This window comes from Diplotaxodon limnothrissa, linkage group LG15, assembly GCF_057381915.1.
Source record: "Diplotaxodon limnothrissa isolate DT_005_m linkage group LG15, D_limnothrissa_male_GT1.1, whole genome shotgun sequence".
Classification (NCBI taxonomy): domain Eukaryota; kingdom Metazoa; phylum Chordata; class Actinopteri; order Cichliformes; family Cichlidae; genus Diplotaxodon; species Diplotaxodon limnothrissa.
The window spans coordinates 6,238,416-6,255,765 of NC_140610.1; the positions used below are offsets into that span (position 1 = coordinate 6,238,416).

The following is a 17,350-nucleotide window of genomic DNA, read 5'->3' on the forward strand; positions in this document are numbered from 1 at the left end:
CCTTTGTTTTGAGAAGTTTACATCCACTCATCTGTGCGTGAATGTTTTCTTTTTAAATTTCTTTGAATTGTTCTTTTTTCCAGAAAAACTAAAAAACGAGAATTGGGTGCACAAATTTATTTTGGGATTTCTCTAATCCACAATAGATCAAGAGTATACATGCGGGCTCAAATATATACAAATCCTCCCCTAAATCTTTAATAAGTGATGCTGAAGGTCACAGCTAGACTGGCCGTGGAAAATTCCGGGCAATTGCCCGATGGGCCGATGGTGATTTTTTTTGTAGCGGTATAAACAATGAAATGTGGTGGATTGGGCAAGGAGGTCGGATACACCCTCCCCCTTGCTTGGGCAAGGGCGCTGAAAGCAGTCTTATCACAGTCAAACAGAAGAAAATAGTGTGGAGGTGAAAAGGAACGTGATTTGTCCCGTACTTCAGCTAGAATGAAAAAAAGACAGTGCTTGAATTATTCTGTGTCTTCTTCTCTCAGTCTTTCCCCTCCCTCTCCTGTTGCTACTGATCAATGATCAGCTGATCGGCTTTTCTGACGCAAGTCCCGTGTTTTGTTTGTTTATCGCCCACTTTGCGTCAGAAAGAGGAAACCAGCGGATATCGCGCTAAACAACACGTTTAAGTTTGATAAGCTGTTGTTAGAATTTATTTTATATTACTTTCTAGTATCAGCTGATGTTTGCTGGAGCCATGTCTGTAAACGCTGCTGGTCCTAGTATCGGTTTTGATGTCTTGTGAGAGGAAAATATGAAGATGAAACCAGGAGATGTCCTTACTGAGCTGAGCAGGTGATGGAGAAACAGGTTTATCTTTTAGGTGACATGAATGAGTTGAAGGGAAGTTATGAACTGTTTCTGAGAGACAAACAACACCTTCTTAAGGTGTTGTTTGTCCTTCTTAAGTAGCTGACAGCTAGTAACTGTGCAGGGGCGGGTCTAGCAGAGTTTTGTCAGGGGGGCAGGTAGGGCATTAACAGGGAAAGTGGGGCACAAAGAAATACTTTTCTTTCTTATTCTTATTTAAAATGTCTAGCTTTTATTAAATAATTATCTGATGTAAAATGTATAGAAATCATACATATATGCCAACAAGACTGTTTTTTTTTTTGTTTTGTTTTTTTCATTCAAAGCCTTTTTATTGTTTTTCCTATAATGCCTGGTGGGCCGGTCTCTAGTCAAAATGCCAGGGCCAATTTTTGTGGCATTCCAGCCCTGCTGAAGGTTCAACAAAGTCAATAAAGTTGACAGGGCTGATGCATATTAACTTTTTAGTGATCGTGATTGAGTACAAGTTGTAGCGTCTCTTTGCTAGCATGAAAAAGGACTGGTTTGACCAGAACAATAAGAAAGTGCAAGGAACTCTGTGAAGATCTAAGGCAAACAAGTTAGAAAAGGTCCCTTTCATTTCTAAACAACTGTAAATTCCAAGATCATCAGTTTAAACAATTGCAATTAGAAGTTATTTGGATGTAACTTTGCCAAGGTTATAGGGCCAGACTTTCATCCTTTTATGAGGAAACTGATTAAGATGTTCAGGAACTACACAGGAACCACCAAGGCTCAATCCTTCAATAAAAACATCCTGAAAATGTGTTAAACCTAAAGTGTAAAGAGTAGAAGCTACAGATATTTGTGTAAAAATATAGGGAGTAAAATTAAAATTAAATACTCAAGTAAAGTACAGATACCTGGAAATTCTCCTTAGGTATAGTAATGAAGTATTTGTACTTCATTACTTTGCACCTCTATAAATCCAGCATCTGTTCCTTTAGCTAGCAGACACATTGTGCAATAAACTCTGCAGAAAGTTTGTGTGTTTTCCTGATATTTGTTGCTCTGCTTGCACTCGCTCCTCTTCTGCAGTGGTAGTTGGATGCTGAAGTGCCACGACCACAACTTATCGACATCAGCACTTAAAACGCTGTTTCAAATCCCTCCAGTCCACTTTAATGCCCGAGTGTTACACTATAAATGACACATAAATCATGCAGTGATGGATATTTTCATTTAAACTTTCACATTGTTTTTCAAACTATATCTAAACTCTAACCGATTACCAAATGCAGGGAAAATTACATCTTAGGATAACAACAAGAAGAGAAGTTGAACTAACTGTCTGACACTGAGGGCGACACAAGGTTGTGGATGAGGAGCTAAAACTTGAACAAGGCATGTGTGCAAATAGTTACACTGTAGTAAACCATCATAAACAGTTTTGTCACATCTGTTTAACAAAACCAAACCAATGGCTGATAAAAACTAGCACTAATACAGCATTACAGAATAACATCTGTATATTTATTTACTTGATAGTTAAGTAGAATGTGGTAGAAATATATAATTTCATATTAAAGGTATTTGCATATTTTTTTTATCCAGAACAGATCTACTTACACCATGGACATAAAAACAATAAACAAATACATAAAACTAAATGAAAGCCACAGTTTAAGAGTAACAAGGGAAGCAAAACAACTAAAGACACAAAATTGAATACAAAATAAAACACACAAAATGCACACTTGTGATGTTATAGTTAAAAACACAAAACAAAACAAAAACCTTGGATGTTTTCATTTTTATTGACCTCAGTCGACACTGTCATGAGTTCAAGTGTGAACCAGAATTCATAAAAAGTTAGGATAAGAGAATCTTAGTGCTTAGATAATCCAACTGCATGGATTACATCCATTACCAAGGAAAGCCAAATTGTGCAGAGTATAATTTTATTTCTTTTATCTCCACCTGTTAATCCATTCTTCTCCTGTACTCATAAAGTATTTATATACTATATAGGTACTGAACACACTAAATTAAATGTAAATGTTCAGAAATTAGAAAAAAGGCTGTATTACAGCGTTCTACTGAATTCAATTTCAGTTGAAGCGCAATGACAGTAAACCTGAATTTTTCGTGAATAGATTCACACACGGGATGGTTGGTAATGTCATATTATTATGTGGCTGCTGCTTTTATCTTTGATCAGAACACATACAGTGGGGCAAAAAAGTATTTAGTCAGCCACCGATTGTGCAAGTTCCCCCACCTAAAATGATGACAGAGGTCAGTAATTTGCACCAGAGGTACACTTCAACTGTGAGAGACAGAATGTGAAAAAAAAAAATCCATGAATCCACATGGTAGGATTTGTAAAGAATTTATTCATAAATTAGGGTGGAAAATAAGTATTTGGTCAATAACACATCAGAGCTGCTTTTCCACCATCTCTGGACCCGCACCAGTTTGCATACAGGGAGAACCGGTCAACTGAGGATGCGATCGCCATAGTGCTGCACACATTATTGAAGCACTTGGAACACAGGAACACCTATGCACGGCTCCTCTTTGTAGACTACAGCTCGGCTTTTAATACCATCCGGCCATATAAACTCCGTCCCAAACTCCACCAACTGGGACTCAACTCCTCTCTGTGCAACTGGATTGTGGACTTCCTCACTAACCGCAGACAGAGTGTCAGAGTGGGTAAGAACACCTCTTCCACCCTTGTGGTCAACACCGGTGCCCCTCAGGGGTGTGTTCTGAGCCCTCTGCTATACACTCTCTTCACCCATGACTGTATTTCCTCCTGCGCGTCCAATCTCATTGTTAAGTTTGCCGATGACACCACAGTGCTCGGACTTATATCCAACAACGATGAGACAAACTACAGGACAGAGGTGCAACAACTAGAGTCATGGTGCCACGACAATAACTTGGTCTTAAACACCAAAAAGACCAAAGAGATCATTGTAGATTTCCGGAGGAAGGGTCATAACAACCATCTGCCTCTCTTCATTGGCAGTGAGGCGGTGGAGAGGGTGAGCAGTTTTAAATTCTTGGGGGTAACTGTGACCGAGGACCTGTCCTGGGGCAACCATATCACCTTAGTTGCACGGAAGGCCCAACAGCGCCTCTACTACCTGAGGAGACTACACAGCAAATTCAAAAGTGTTAAATGTTTTGGTGTTAAGAGTCTTCTTGCAAAAGTAGAGTTAATTTTACTCTAAGTAGAGTCACATTCTTTTAATGTAACTCTGAGGTGTAAAATGATAGTAGTTAAAATCGAGTGTTAAAAATGAGCGTTTCTCTGTCAAATCTGGAGGTGTTACAATGGAAACATTAACTCTTGACCTCTTAACTCTGAACTCCTACAGAGGCTATGACACCAATAGAGTAAATTGACAGACTCCGCCCCCAGCACGGCTCCAATCGAAGCTGAAGTGAAGCCATTTCAGAACATTTTGCTCTACATATTTGAGTTGTTTGCCATGCTTGGTAAGTCATTTTTTCAAAGATTGTTTCAATTATTATTATTAGCTTTTACTTCTGTGGCTCTTTGGAGTTGAGACAAAGCTGTGTGAAAGGCATTAGCCATGTTGCTCGGTGATAGCATAATATTCTGTTTTAGCTAGCTGAAAGGTATTGTTTGCGGGCAAATACCACAGCCTTGAAAAAAAGCTTGGATGTGAATTTTCAGTCAAACTTTTGGTCAAATACACCTAAAACAATGTCTAGAATGTGAAATGTTGGTATAATGGTGCTGCTTGAAGCCTGAAAACGATCTCCCATAAAAAAAAAAACGAGCAAACAGCAGTAGCAGGCATCCTGACTGGATTCTACGTTAGCATAGATCCCTCCAGAGTTTTGTGCACACGGTTTAGGTAAAAATTAAAAAGGTTGAGGTTTTACATTTAGTTCAGTATTACCTGTTGCCTGTGTCCTTGTCTTTTGGGGAAAATACTTTACACAAGTAATGTCTCAAAGAGGATTCCTTTTTTTTTTTTTACTGTGCTGCAATTGTTTACTGGATTATTTGTGCCATTAATTAGTGTCAACTAATTGTTATTCAATCTCCGCACAGGATATGCCTGTAAAGATGGAATATGGGGGAGAGCAGAAGTGCGTTGAAGTTCCACAAAGGATGAATGAAGGACATGCATATTGTATTGAAGAAATAAGTGATGAGAATGCTGTTATTTGCATTTACCATGTCAGACCTTTTGATAAACAAAATTCTAATGAAAGTGAGAATATGTACACTGTTACATCTTTCAGAAAATGATTTGAAATTGTGGTGCACAGTTCAGAATAAATGTTTTTCAAAAACCATTGCGTCTTTTTAGTAAATGTTTATTTCCAAAAGAAATTTCTAGAAGTTCAGAACAGTAAAATTCCCGCTTTTTAGAATGAATTAGAAGATAACTCTTACGTAGTTAAACTAAAATACTCTTTGAGAGTTAATATATAAACTCTTAACACCAAGTGTTAAATTATCAACTCCAGACAGATTTGGTGTTTAACACTAAATCAGAGTTAACGTACCAACCCTCCAAAAAGAGTTAAATTAACACTCTCTGGTGTGGACCCATATAGACACTTTAATAGTGTTGAAATCAAATCCGACAGTGTTAATTTGGACATGCTGGATTTGCTGTGTACGGAGCGCACACATTCCCAGACCTCTGATGTTGAACTTCTATAACTGTGCCATCAGCAGTGTCCTGACGCATGGATTTCTAGTGTGGTTCCCCAGCTGCACCAAGGCCGACCAGCAAGCACTCCAGCGGGTGGTGAAAGAAGCTGGCAGAATTATTGGAACAATTCTGCCAGAGATTAGTAATATCTTCCCCACTTGCTGTCTGAGGAGGGTGCACAGTATCCTGCGGGACCAACATCACCCTGCGCGCCACCTTTTCCACCTGCTGCTGTTTTTTTTGTTTTTTTTACGGGTTGTACGGAAGCCCCAAACGCAATTTCATTGTTCTTTGACAATGACAATAAATAATAATAATAATAATAATAATAATAATAATAATAACAAAAATACAACTCAATACTTTGTAACATAACCTTTGTTGGCAATAACAGAGGTCAAACGTTTACTATAGGTCTTTACCAGGTTTGCACACACAGTAGCTGGTATTTTGGCCCATTCCTCCATGCAGATCTTCTCGAGAGCAGTGATGTTTTGGGGCTGTCGCCGAGCAACACGGACTTTCAACTCCCGCCACAGATTTTCTATGGGGTTGAGGTCTGGAGACTGGCTAGGCCACTCCAGGACTTTCAAATGCTTCTTACGGAGCCACTCCTTTGTTGCCCGGGCGGTGTGTTTTGGATCATTGTCATGTTGGAAGACCCAGCCTCGTTTCATCTTCAAAGTTCTCACTGATGGAAGGAGGTTTTGGCTCAAAATCTCACGATACATGGCCCCATTCATTCTGTCCTTAACACGGATCAGTCGTCCTGTCCCCTTGGCAGAAAAACAGCCCCATAGCATGATGTTTCCACCCCCATGCTTCACAGTAGGTATGGTGTTCTTGGGATGCAACTCAGTATTCTTCTTCCTCCAAACACGACGAGTTGAGTTTATACCAAAAAGTTCTACTTTGGTTTCATCTGACCACATGACATTCTCCCAATCCTCTGCTGTATCATCCATGTGCTCTCTGGCAAACTTCAGACGGGCCTGGACATGCACTGGCTTCAGCAGCGGAACACGTCTGGCACTGCGGGATTTGATTCCCTGCCGTTGTAGTGTGTTACTGATGGTGACCTTTGTTACTTTGGTCCCAGCTCTCTGCAGGTCATTCACCAGGTCCCCCCGTGTGGTTCTGGGATCTTTGCTCACCGTTCTCATGATCATTTTGACCCCACGGGATGAGATCTTGCGTGGAGCCCCAGATCGAGGGAGATTATCAGTGGTCTTGTATGTCTTCCATTTTCTGATGATTGCTCCCACGGTTGATTTTTTCACACCAAGCTGCTTGCCTATTGTAGATTCACTCTTCCCAGTCTGGTGCAGGTCTGCAATACTTTTCCTGGTGTCCTTCGAAAGCTCTTTGGTCTTGGCCATGGCGGAGTTTGGAGTCTGACTGTTTGAGGCTGTGGACAGGTGTCTTATACAGATGATGAGTTCAAACAGGTGCCATTCATACAGGTAACGAGTGGGGGACAGAAAAGCTTCTTACAGAGACGTTACAGGTCTGTGAGAGCCAGAGATTTTCCTTGTTTGAGGTGACCAAATACTTATTTTCCACCCTGATTTATGAATAAATTCTTTACAAATCCTACCATGTGAATTCATGGATTTTTTTTTCACATTTTGTCTCTCACAGTTGAAGTGTACCTCTGGTGCAAATTACTGACCTCTGTCATCATTTTAGGTGGGGGAACTTGCACAATCGGTGGCTGACTAAATACTTTTTTGCCCCACTGTAGAATGAGAGACAAATGAACCCAGTCTCATCATGCTATCTCAGTCTGATAATCTAATCTTTTATTTCCAGGATCTTAGAGCCTCTTGTTCCTCTTTCCACAGGTGTAACTGGGAAAGATTGTTCAATATTTTAAGAACGAGTTTATAATATTACATTTCCATGTGCAAAAGATTTTATCTGCTTCCTCACTGTATAAAATCTTGGCACAAAAATAGAAACTGATTACAATGCTGTACTACCAAACGGAGTCATCCAGGCATCTATATCATAGGATGATGAGTCAAAATGCATTCTGAGAATCAAAGATCTCACTGTGAAAGATGCTGGACATCACCACTGTCACTCTCCTCACATCAGCAAGCACTAATCAATCAAATCAATCAAATCACTTTTATTGTCACATCACATGTGCAGGCACACTGGCACAGCACATGCGAGTGAAATTCTTGTGTGCGAGCCCCACAAGCAACAGAGATGTGCAAACACAACAACACAAACGAGCAAAATACAAGAATGGCCAACCTGAAACTAATAAATATATGTACAATATATAATAGTGTATGCATTTCTGGATGTGTATACTAAATATTTTCCTACGTGTGTGTGTGTGTGTGTGTGTGTGTGTGTGTGTGTGTGTGTGTGTGTGTGTGTATACACATTTTTACAAATTAAATAGTAAAAAAAAAAAAAAAATAATAAAAAAAAAAAAAAAAATAATAATAATATATAAAATATACAGAGTTGAATATGTGCAAAACAAGTGGCATTTATATACAGTGTGGAGTGCATAATGTTGAAGTTCCAGTAGTGAAGCTGAGGTGTCTATGACGTGTTCAGCAGTCTGATGGCCTGATGGAAAAAGCTGTCTCTCAGTCTGCTGGTACGGGACCGGATGCTGCAGAACCTCCTTCCTGATGGAAGCAGTCTGAACAGTTTATGGCTGGGGTGACTGGAGTCCTTGATGATCCTCCCCGCTTTCCTCAGGCAGCGCTTCCTGTAGATGTCTTGGAGGGAGGGAAGCTCACCTCCAATTATCCGTTCAGAGCACCGCACTACTCGCTGGAGAGCTTTGCAGTTGTAGGCGGTGCTGTTGCCATACCAGGTGGTGATGCATCCAGTGAGGATGCTCTCAATGGCACAGTGATAGAAGGTCCTGAGGATGCGGGGGCTCATGCCGAATCTTTTCAGTCTCCTGAGAAAGAAGAGGCGCTGCTGCGCCTTCTTCACTGTTTTGTTTGTGTGTACTGACCACGTAAGATCCTCAGCCAGATGTACTCCAAGGAACCGGAAGCTGCTCACTCTCTCCACAGCAGCGCCGTTGATGGTGATGGGGGTGTGTACTTCTCTGCACCTCCGGAAGTCCACTATCAACTCCTTTGTCTTTGCGACGTTGAGGGTGAGATGGTTGTCTTGACACCAGTGGGTCAGGGCGCTGACCTCCTCCCTGTAAGCCGTCTCATCACCGTTGGTGATAAGACCCACCACTGTAGTGTCGTCCGCAAACTTCACAATGATGTTGGAGCTGTTAGTGGCTGTGCAGTCGTAGGTGTAGAGTGAGTACAGGAGAGGGCTCAGTACACACCCCTGTGGAGCACCAGTGTTCAGTGTGATGGGGGATGAGGTGATGCTGCCCAGTCTGACCACCTGGCGTCTGTCAGACAGGAAGCTAAGGATCCAGCTGCAGAGGGAGCTGCTCAGTCCTAGATCCTGCAGTTTCCTGTCCAGCTTCGAGGGAACGATGGTATTGAATGCTGAGCTGTAATCTACAAACAGCATCCTCACATACGTGTCTCTCTTCTCCAGGTGTGACAGGGCAGTGTGTAGTGTCAGGGCTATGGCATCATCAGTGGACCTGTTGTGGCGGTATGCAAACTGTAGAGGGTCCAGTGAGTCGGGTAGTGCAGAGCAGATGAAGTCCCTGACCAGCTTCTCGAAGCATTTGCTTACGATGGGGGTCAGGGCTACAGGTCGCCAGTCGTTCAATGAGGAGATGGTGGAGGATTTGGGTACAGGGACGATGGTGGCCATTTTGAAGCAGGCTGGGACTACAGACAGAGAGAGGGAGAGGTTGAAGATGTGCGTGAACACTCCAGCCAGCTGAGCCGCGCATGACCTGAGGACGCGGCCGGGAATCCCGTCCGGACCAGTAGCTTTGCGTGCGTTCACCTTCCTGAAGCACTTCCGCACATCCTCCTCAGACACAGTGTGCGCACTGACGTCATCCGCGGTGCGCACACTGTCCGGTCTCATGGTGTTCGCTGTGTCGAATCTAGCGTAGAATACGTTTAGATCCTCACACAGAGAGGCCGTGGTCTGCGGTGTGCTGGTTTTCCCTCTAAAGTCTGTGATCGTGTTTAGTCCCTGCCACATACTCCGAGGGTTGTCAAACTGTTGCTCCACCCTGTCCCTGTACTCACGTTTGGCTGCTTTGATCGTCTTCCGGAGTTGGTAATGTGCGTGTTTGTAGTCCGATGTGTTCGCGGAGGCAAAGGCGGTGTTCCGTGCCGCGCGAACATCTCCGTTAATCCAATCCACTAGCAACATGAAAGCCTTTTTGTAGGATAATAACAAGAAAGCCCTGAGTAACGAATCTATGCAATTAACACATTTTCTTGTTTCTCTCATAACCTCATGCCCGATGAAACATTGTCACTACAGAATATTCTGTTCACCTACCCAAAGCAAAAACATTGATATAAACAGCAACAAAAGCTGATCATTCAGACGTGGGTGCATGAAACTGGTGCTCAAATACAAGAGGACGCTCAGTATCAGATTAAGCAGCAGACTGCTTGTGATATAACTCTGACTGTCACTCTTCAAAGTCCCCAAAACAAGAAATTCAGGTGCTGGATGATTGTGGATGAGCAAGCCAAAATGTCAGTGGAGCTGTGGGTCAGGGTGTCAGGTTTGTTTAACTGTTAACCCTGCAGTAGACTCTGACATACTGAAAGTAAAAGAAAAGATAATAACAAATGTATTTTTGTAGCACTGAAAGGGAGAGAAAGAGGCTTCATCGTGGATCAAGAACCTGAACCTCTAAGTACAGATTTATTCTTATTCATATACAATAAAAAAAAAGGTTTGTTTTGCATAGGTGAATTTATAATCCTCATTTACATATTTCAGATAATCCAGCAAGATCTATATATTATTTTGAAGTTGTTGTTTTTTTCTAAAACCACCATTTGGGCATTGTAAACATTGCTTTTACCAGCTCAGACACCTGTGAGCATCATCCCAAGTACAGCAAAAGACAACCAGTGTATTTCACTTTTATTTATTTATTTTTTGGCAGAAATCTGTTTAAATTATTTTTCATACTTCGCTTAAAGAGACCCAATTAAAGAGAGCTAGTTAGAAGTGGTCCGATTATAATAGTGATGATAAAACCTAGTAAAGCTGAAATAGACCAAGACACTATATCAGCATTGCTTATTTTCTAACTCTTATTCTTTAAGATTAGATGTGGTGTTAAAGAACATGTCTCATCATTGCAGAACATTATTTCAACATTTAAAAAGTACCTAATCTCTATTTTCAGACCTCAAAGGACACAATACATGCAATCATATCAATAATATGAATGCATGTGTTTTTTATTTATTTATTTTTGTAGGAATTCAGTTACTTAATGACCCATCTAACGCAATTACTTCCATCAATGTAGGTCTTCAAAGAATGTAAACTGCTAACCTGCTTTTAAAGTGAATAAATATGTCTATTTGTCTATTTGTTTAGGTGATGAATGTAGATGATGTGATGCATGCAGACAATAATCTCTCTGCAGTCTAAGACACACTGTGGGTTCAAGAGTGCGAATCCACACAATACACCTGTGTCAAACACAAAAAGCATGCTGTACAAAACAAAAGAAAACCTTTGCCATGTGTTTAATATCACTACAGGGAGTGCAGAATTATTAGGCAAATGAGTATTTTGTCCACATCATCCTCTTCATGCATGTTGTCTTACTCCAAGCTGTATAGACTCGAAAGCCTACAACCAATTAAGCATATTAGGTGATGTGCATCTCTGTAATGAGAAGGGGTGTGGTCTAATGACATCAACACCCTATATCAGGTGTGCATAATTATTAGGCAACGTCCTTTCCTTTGGCAAAATGGGTCAAAAGAAGGACTTGACAGGCTCAGAAAAGTCAAAAATAGTGAGATATCTTGCAGAGGGATGCAGCAGTCTCAAAATTGCAAAGCTTCTGAAGCGTGATCATCGAACAATCAAGCGTTTCATTCAAAATAGTCAACAGGGTCGCAAGAAGCGTGTGGAAAAACCAAGGCGCAAAATAACTGCCCATGAACTGAGAAAAGTCAAGCGTGCAGCTGCCAAGATGCCACTTGCCACCAGTTTGGCCATATTTCAGAGCTGCAACATCACTGGAGTGCCCAAAAGCACAAGGTGTGCAATACTCAGAGACATGGCCAAGGTAAGAAAGGCTGAAAGACGACCACCACTGAACAAGAAACACAAGCTGAAACGTCAAGACTGGGCCAAGAAATATCTCAAGACTGGTTTTTCTAAGGTTTTATGGACTGATGAAATGAGAGTGAGTCTTGATGGGTCAGATGGATGGGCCCGTGGCTGGATTGGTAAAGGGCAGAGAGCTCCAGTCCGACTCAGACGCCAGCAAGGTGGAGGTGGAGTACTGGTTTGGGCTGGTATCATCAAAGATGAACTTGTGGGGCCTTTTCGGGTTGAGGATGGAGTCAAGCTCAACTCCCAGTCCTACTGCCAGTTTCTGGAAGACACCTTCTTCAAGCAGTGGTACAGGAAGAAGTCTGCATCCTTCAAGAAAAACATGATTTTCATGCAGGACAATGCTCCATCACACGCGTCCAAGTACTCCACAGCGTGGCTGGCAAGAAAGGGTATAAAAGAAGAAAAACTAGTGACATGGCCTCCTTGTTCAACTGATCTGAACCCCATTGAGAACCTGTGGTCCATCATCAAATGTGAGATTTACAAGGAGGGAAAACAGTACACCTCTCTGAACAGTGTCTGGGAGGCTGTGGTTGCTGCTGCATGCAATGTTGATGGTGAACAGATCAAAACACTGACAGAATCCATGGATGGCAGGCTTTTGAGTGTCCTTGCAAAGAAAGGTGGCTATATTGGTCGCTGATTTGTTTTTGTTTTGTTTTTGAATGTCAGAAATGTATATTTGTGAATGTGGAGATGTTATATTGGTTTCACTGGTAAAAATAAATAATTGAAATGGGTATATATTTGTGTTATGGTTAAGTTGCCTAATAATTGTGCACAGTAATAGTCACCTGCACACACAGATATCCCCCTAAAATAGCTAAAACTAAAAACAAACTAAAAACTACTTCCAAAAACATTCAGCTTTGATATTAATGAGTTTTTTGGGTTCATTGAGAACATCGTTGTTGTTCAATAATAAAATTATTCCTCAAAAATACAACTTGCCTAATAATTTTGCACTCCCTTTATATATCACTATATTCTCAGCATTGATGTGTTTGATATATTAAAAAAGATCTGCTTCCTTTTGAGATTGAAGTTTTAATCCAGTGATTTTTCTTCTGTGTATTTCCTAAACATGTAAATGTAATTTAAGGTTTAAAATTTAAGGTGCAAAAGTGTGTTTAAATCTAAAATACACAGATGATAAGATTACAAACATGGTTCAGATGGATGATAATTGTGCTTTAGGTCAGAGTCATACTCTGACATGGATGGTCGCTATTAACTTGAGAGATTTGGTGATGACACCTGGTTCGCAGTATAGGAAGTGACAGTGGCAATTGCAAATTTTGGTTTCCTCTGGACAAAGAGATTTTCTGCCTACCCACGTCTAACTGACTTAACAAAAACAGCATATAGGAAATGCACTGGTCTACAAGCAAAAAGGGGAAAACTACAGACAATGACTAGAATTCATTACAAAAAGACCTCCCCACCCCCAAATGCTGTTTGTCAAGTCTCATGCTTTAGTTCTTTTCTTGGGCCTCTTCTTCAAAGCAGGCTCCACCCTGGACCACCTCTTCTGCCCAGGTTAATTAACAGGCAGCAGCTACAGTGTTATCTGATGTGGAAACCGTGTGCAGTGGTGAGAAATAAGAGTTTGATGATCAAACTGCACTGAATGAGGTTAATACTTTATATAATGGAATAATATACTGAAGATATCATTTTTTAAAAAATGATAGGAAAGTGGACAAATTGGTGGAAAGTGGAAACATGGGGAACTGAATTAGATTCTAAATGTGAAAAAAAAAATCACTAATAAAAGTCGGCATGCACTGCATATGAGTAATACAGTTAGAACGGCAGTAATGTCATGGGTTATGTGGTGGGGCAAGAACGAGAAGCTGATACTGCAATATTAAAATATATGTGCATGCATAGATTGTCTGGGCAAAAAGGAAATCAATGTGTGGGGTATGGTTCAGCAGCCAAGTCGGCATCGTCACACCTGAATATTATTCAGGCTTGTCTCTGAGGATTTGCTTAGGGGCAATGAAAACAACACCAGTATATGCTTGAGGCATTAGAAATGCCACTGTGGCTCCGTAGGGAACAACAAACGGTCAGGTAAAGAAAGCTATCCAGCAAAAAGATAGGTTTGTTGAAAAAAGTATCAGTTAAAAAAGGATGCAGCTAGCAGAACAAATCAAATTTAACTTTGTCCTACAGTATTATAACAGCCAGTCTGGAGCAAGTCTGGATGTTATAAAAACCCTTGGGTGATTATTAGAAAAGAAAAGAAAAGCTAGTAAAAAATCCACTGAGTTCATTTGTAGGGGCTGAGCTCTTAAATGATGAGCAGTGAGAAATCACCAAGATTTAATATATCAACTACTGTGTACTACCACACAAGAATCCCTTGAAATGGGACAGTAGACAAGCTCCAAACAGGTCAGTCAGCATAGGAAATACACATGTTAATGTTAAACAATGGCAAGGGTATTTAGGTAGTGCAACAAAAGAAAGACACCCGGAATAAGAAATTTTTGCAACTTTCAGCTGGGCAGTAGGATCAGTGATAAGAAAATGAGGCAAGAAGTGAGATAAGAAAAAGAAGAAAGTTGAAGAGATGTAAGTAGATGTTTTTAAACCAGCACATTCAACACATTCAACCTCTAAAACTAATTTTTATGTTTAGGAATGCAAGTAAAAAACTTAATCAAAGATAATAATGTGCTTTTTAAACAATATTTTTTTTAAAAATTCATTGATAGCAACAGTAATTATATTTTAACAATAAGAACAACAATTTGGTTAAAGAGCCTGGGCATATTGGTGGATTAACCATTACAGAAGCATAACACATAAAACACAGTACTGAGCTGTTCCAACATGTAAACGATACATTTTGTGGTGGTCAAATAACTTGTTAATCACTGTATGCTTTATATGTTAAGTTCCAGAATTATCTGGCTGTACAATCTCAAGTTCAAAAACACTGAAAACTGAATTTTTTAAATATTTTAAAATATTTAGATTTAGGCAAATCAGTTCCATGTTTGGCCACTCCTATGCAAATTGTAGTACTTGTTAAATTGAATTAATTGCTCTGCAAACCAGGTGGAGTAACTGGGAAGAAACTGAAGCACATGTACACAAACAAAACACTGGATTGATAACACATAAAAAGCACAACAAGCACAACAAGTCTAACTGAATCGTTTAGCAGAGTCGCATGTTCATGCAAGTGATGGAGTACAAGAAACTGACCATTCAGCAATTTGTGCCATGAATGTTAATTAAATTTGTATAGAGTGCAATGTTAGATGCAATCTAAAGCTCTGTCCCTTCTTTCTCGCACTTACACACAGACATGCATCCACAGCAGGTAAGAAATTCCTGGAGCCGGTCCTGGTGCTGCCCTATTTACATTTTAAATACTTGCAGCCAGCCCACTACTGTGTTCACAGCGCAACGCAGCACAGCTAATCTACACACCTAAGGCTAAAGCCAGGAGTCTGCGGGGGTTGAGGAGATGGTAAAGACAAACACTGACAAGAAAGGTGGCATGAATACACATGAGGAGCCTCACTGGAATTGGCTAAAGGCACTTATTCCATACAATGTTAAGTAGAAGCAAATATCTTTATCAGATTCTGAAGACGTACGATTATTTTAATGTCAAACATAGGAATGCAAGAAGTGAAGATGGATAGAGTACCTTTTCTGCCAATTGCCTGAAAGCCACTAAAGTACAGATGAAATTTAAGAGCAGACATGAAGATGTTTTAAAATGTTACTGAACTAGAACTACATAAAATGTACTTTTCAGTCAAATTTGTAATGATGTGTGTGGTGTGTGGTCTCTCACACTCTATTCATCCAAGTGGAGCCTTCCTGAGATCAAAAATCACCATTTCTAGATGGACCTTGCCAAAATGGCACTGCCACACTGTACAACCTAGGGAAGACAAAATCCAACTCATATGCAATCTTATGGAAAAACAAGATTCAGTTTCAAATGAATTTCAGAGTAGCTTTATTGGCCAAAAGAACTATGTTCTCAAGCTTTTGAAACCAACCTACCCATATGGAAAAGGTATATATAAATCTTACAAAGTTTGTATCTGTCTTGTGTGAAACTTGTATGATAGCATACAAGAGTGAAAACAGATGTAAGATCCCTTGAAAAATTATATAAATGAAACGTGTATGTTTTGGATACTTACTAAAACAATATATAAAAGTAATGAGAAAGTGGCCACTTTCATGAGTAAATCATATAAGCCTGATATGATTCACTATATGAAGTAGCCCACATCTTATGCAAGTCTTTTATAAGTTTTTACTATTTCTTTTCCATATGGGTAAACTTCCTTGTAGTATCCAGATCTGACAGTTTCAGTTCCTTCTATAGATTATTCAGGCCAAAAAAATAAATAAATATGGCGGCGTATTTAAAAGCTTCTTTGCCTGTTTCACTTTGTGATTTCTGCATCACCATAGTGATCATCTTTCAAAATCTACATTTTAGTGAACCCTTTCTGTGGATGTCCACATGTTTTTAGACTTTAAACTAAGACAATGGATGCAAATCTAAAGGAAAAGAAATTGTCCACACACCTAGAGCTGCACTTTTTAACAAGTGGGTGTTTGTATGCATTATTTGCAGTGTTAACTATACAAACCAAAGTGTAAAATGTACCCATTCTACTGTAAACCCCCCACACAAGCAACCACATTCACACATTGACCAATTAGCTGATAAGCTTCAGACCAAAGCCTTGAACCCCGGTGAACTCAGGCACCAGTGAGTCTGCTCAGAACTTGGAGTGCACAGATCTTTGGTGTGTCCCCTGGTGTGTGCATCCACACACCAGGGGACAAATGCTCTTGTCCCCTGGTGTGTGGATGCAATGGGGGAGTTTTGGAGGTTTAAAAAAAAGTCCTCCAGAGAGGGTGTCCTCCAGCTGTGGGGGGTTAGGGTAGAGTCACTGGGATTGTGTGTGTGTGTGTGTGTGGGGGGGGTGTCTCTGTGTGTGTGGAACAAAAGGCCTTGATCCCTGAAATCCTGCAAAAGGCAGGAGAGGAGGTGTTAGAAGTGATACAGTATAGAAACAAGTTGACCTGGGCTTCTGGAGCCTTTTTCTCCTCTCATGTCAACACCCTGTCTACACATATCCACTTCAATAACTAAGTAGCACTTACACTACTGTCTACCCTGGACAACCTAAAACTGATTTGTAGTCTTCTGAGTGGAAAAAAATATAATAAAAAAATAAACTGACAACGTGTATTTTTATGCAGCATAAACGTAAGGTTGGTCAGTTAATGAAGCAAAAATGGGGCCCTGCTGCTCTCTTAACCCGAAAGCACTTGACAAATAACCTTGAAAATGAACTTTTCAGTGTGAACAAAAACAAGCCAAAACGCGTTGAGGAAAAAAAAAAACTACAAGTACCTTCTTCTTATGGCCCCTAACACATTTGCTCCTGTTAACACTTCACTTTGAAATTGACCCTGGCACGACGTAAGGAGGAGCAGGCGGGGAAGACGAGAAAAGGAGGAGGTGTTTCGCGGGGAGGGACGGCGAGAGGCGTCCAGGGTCGTCCGTGGACTGTTTCCTGAAGGGAGGTGTCGTTAATCGATGTCCACATCTCAACTGCACACCG

At 40.5% G+C, this 17,350-nt stretch overlaps 1 pseudogene; it reads left to right on the forward strand.

Moving 5' to 3' along the window:
- Positions 1-259: 259 nt before the first annotated feature.
- On the forward strand, positions 260-10,695 carry LOC146616897 (uncharacterized; annotated as a pseudogene).
- Positions 10,696-17,350: the final 6,655 nt, after the last annotated feature.